The 4,173-nt window shown below is 34.0% G+C and overlaps 1 pseudogene; it reads left to right on the forward strand.

Annotated features, from left to right (window-relative positions):
* The first annotated feature begins 321 nt into the window (after positions 1–321).
* Positions 322–1,432, forward strand: LOC139780148 (pre-mRNA-splicing factor 38-like; annotated as a pseudogene).
* Positions 1,433–4,173: the final 2,741 nt, after the last annotated feature.

Genomic DNA, 4,173 nt, shown 5'->3' on the forward strand with positions numbered 1-4,173 from the left:
TGGAGTTAAGGTTAGTAAAAGCAAAATATAACTCTACCAATACAGGATGAATGTAAAATCTTAGTACAAGCGAGAACACAGGTAATTTCTAGAATAATTTTTTTTGTACGAGGCTTTGTTTTTAGATAGGCTTCGGTTTTGAAAATCTATCAAGTACCTTGACATCGTCACTGATTATGTCAAGTGTACTTGATAGATTTTCTAAGGCCTAGAATAAAACGGTATTTTACAATTTCGACTTATTTTGGCACGAGGGATCACCTTGTTCTTGCTCGTACTACGATTTGTACCCATATATATGAGTGAGAAGTTTTTCTCTAGTCTCACTTATATTTATTCTTTCATATTTATAGGAGGGGTATACGGCGGCAATGTGAAGCCTACGCCATTTCTCTGTCTTATATTGAAAATGCTTCAAATACAGATGAGAAAGACATCATAGTCGAATTATAAAGAACGAGGAGTATAAGTACGTTCGGGCTTGGGTGCATTGTATATGAGAACTGACTGGTTCTTCCCAGGACTGTTACAAATACCTTGAACCATTATTCAACGATAGCAGAAAGAAAGCTCAGAATGCAGAACAAGCAAGGCGTATTCGAGCTCATATACATGAACGAATTCATCGACACCTTCTCAGAGAAGAGAGGTCTTGCGACGTTATTTTACGAGAATTCAAAAAAGACACGTTTTAGAAGAAAATAATGAACTAGGTACGTTATTGAGTATATTTCTTGAGTATATTACTTTTATTTAGCCAACCTTCTGTTATATGTTTACTTATGTTACGCAGAAGCGAAGATATCGGCATTGGAAGACGATATGGATGATGGCATCGAATCGTGAGAGGAAGAAGAGATTGCACCAATTAAAGAACGCCACGCAAGAGGCCGGATGATCACGAACGAGACAGAGACCGTCACAGAGATAGGGACAAGAGGCATTCCCGATCCGAGAAGAAATCGAGAAGGAAAGCCAAGATCGAGAAGTAGGGAGAGAGATAGAGACAGGAGAGAACGTAAACGCAGCAAATCGCCGAAATCTCACTCGTCGTCGCACAAAGATAAGGACAGGGACAGAGATCGCCATAGAAGAGACGATAGAGAGAGGGAGAGAGAACGAGAGAGAGAAAGGGATCGAGATCGTAGAAGAGAACGCGACAGAGCTAGACATTAAAGTATGGTAATATGGAAAAGGTCTTGACGAATTTATATAAACTTACCGAGGCAAGAAATAAACAATGGTTATCTTGCGTCAATTCTTTTTATGCTCTTATCAATGTTCGTGTATTTTTTAACGCCGGTGTATATAACATTTACAAGAATTCAGTAAAAATTACAACATGCACCCGGAATCAAATCCGTTGTAACATATTTAAATCTATGTACATTTTCACATTATTTTTCACATTAATTAAATTGCGTACATTCAAGATATCTCATTAATTCCTGATTACACGAAACGTTCGAAATGCGTTTTTATTATACTAAAATATTGTCCAATTGATAGAAATATAACTTAACTTATTATATGTATTGATAAGTGACAGTGACATCTAATTATGCGATATTTATTATTAATTATCAACATAAAATTACGAAGCTTACAAGGAAAGGATATAAAATAAGAAGAGAAAGTATTCAATTCGCGTTTTAATTTAAGATATTTCGTGTTATACGGCGCTTCGATTTCGTGTAATCCAGTTTACATAAATTAGATATAGACAATTCAAGTAGATTATACTTATACAATTTTATGCAATTAATTTTATCCACTTTCGCAGACAGAATATATCGTTTGTACATAAAACACTGCGAAAGAAAATTAGGGTCTTTTCACTTTTGTCAGTAAATTGCCTATTTTTTAAACTGTAATTACTCAGTGAATAATTAAAAAAGTTTAAAAAAAGGTTTTACAGAGCAAACCCTCTACTATAAGATGCTTTTGTCCAATTTTCACTCAGGTTAATACTCAAAGGCGTGGTCAGCTTTGAATAGAACGTATTTGAGATATCCAAAATTTTGAATCTGTAGTCTTCCACAGCCTAACACAAAATTGGCGAACATAATCATTAATACCATCTCAAAGTACGAACTTTGCCCTTCAAATAAAAAAAAAAAACTTTGTCCTACGCCGATTATTTAGCGAGATATCGCAATTTAAAGTAATCCCTGTTTTTTTATGATTTCAGCACGATATCGCCAGCATTTGCGTAACCTGATGTGCACCACGGGAGGTTGCTCGGTCGGAATTTTGCACATCATGTATGTATGTGTATAGGGAGTTACATGTGTACATGTAGAGGTTCTTTTTTAGTAAGAAGTGTTGTCACTCTTTGCCGTATTACCTCGCGCAATCTTGATCTCATATTGATGCATTTTTTTTACATCAGATTGAAAAATTTATTCAAAATTACGCAGTGCCTCTTTAATCTGATGTAAAAAAATGCATCAATATGAAATCAAGATTGCGCGATGCTTGTGCCTATGGCAAAAAAATGGCAACACTTCTTACTAAAAAAAATCGCTACATGTACACACGTACACATGTACACTCCATATACACATACATACATGATGTGCAAAATTTACTGAGCAACATGCCCGTGGGTGCACATCAGGTTACGCAAATGCCGGCGGTATCGTGTTAGCACGACTAAAATCGTAAAAAAACAGGGTTATTTTTAAATTGCGATATCTCGCTAAATAATCGGCGTAGGACAGTTTTTTTTTCATTTAAAAGGGCAAAGTCCGTACTTTGAGATGGAATTATTGATTATGTTCGCCAATTATTTTGTTAGGCGGTGGAAGACTGTAAGTTTCAAGAGTTTGAATATCTCAAATATGTCCTTATTTAAAACTGACCACGCCTTTGAGTATGAACCTGAGTGAACAAAAGCACCTTATAATAGAGAGTTTTTCCTGTAAAACCTTTTTTTTAACTTGTTTTTACGTTAATTATTCGCTGAGTAATTACAGTTTTAAAAATCGGCAAAAATTTACTGACAAAAAGTGATCCCCTAATTTTTTAAGCAGTGTATTTTAAACCTTTTATTATTAGATATATCTTTATACAAATAAATTTGAATTTTTTAATTATAAAGAAAATTATAAATTTTTTTTCATTGTTAAATCACCCCCTTCCCCCCGATTCCTACCTACCCGTATCCCTACCTACTGTATGCTTACTTATTCATTCCCTACCTAGATTCTCAAAATTATATTAACTAAGTTTCCTTCTATTGTTGAAAACCACACCCCTATATACTACCCGATTTTATTTAATTTTTATCTACTTACCCGATTTTTATCTAATTTTATCCGTATTCCTACCTACCCGTATCTTTATCTAGTATACCTTATCTAGTATATTAGTTACCCGAAATCGTGCGCGAATTTAATATTAAATCAGGACCGTTTAGGAGTTTTAGTGTAAGTTTAAATTACGTGGGCTAGGGATTTTTAATTCGAGACGGCATCTTTCCGTCTCTGATTATATGCAATCGCACGTAAGAAAACCTTATAGGTTTACCTTTATATAAGTATTTTTTATACTTTGATTGGTGATGTGCACACCAACCTACCTTGTAAAATCCTCTTCGTTTTCTTTTTTCTGGCCAGAATAGACTCACCTTTTGTAGAACCTGGCCATATCGCTGGCTTTATACAGCCAGAAATCGACAAGAAGAGAAATACTCCTGTTGCCGGCAATAAGCGTAAGATTTTACGCTTTTGTATGTACGATGCGCGAAACATGAACGCGTCGCGAAGGGGCCATACATTAATTAACTCAATTAAATATGGAATTAACCAATTAACAATAATAATAATAACTCAATTGTATATACAAATTAATTGCGCATTTATTGTTTACACGCGTTATTTATTCGTATTAAAATATATCCAGTAATTAAAATACATATCCGATTGAAACAAATCTGAATTTGAAAAAAAATTTATATGTCGACAGCGTTTTGATTTGAAGAGATTCGATCGCAATTATGAAATTTATAATATTAACTTTATAATATAAACAATAAAACTAATTTGAAAATAAACAGATCCGCCATTTGATAAAATCTAAAGCCCATAATATACGTATTTTCATCGATTCGAACGATTTAATATTGCTGAATCTCATCAAGAAACATGCAACGATGAGAAATTCAGATGA

Source organism: Temnothorax nylanderi, unplaced genomic scaffold, assembly GCF_030848795.1.
Source record: "Temnothorax nylanderi isolate EJ_2023f unplaced genomic scaffold, tnyl_v1.0 TNYL_tig0265_pilon, whole genome shotgun sequence".
Lineage (NCBI taxonomy): Eukaryota > Metazoa > Arthropoda > Insecta > Hymenoptera > Formicidae > Temnothorax > Temnothorax nylanderi.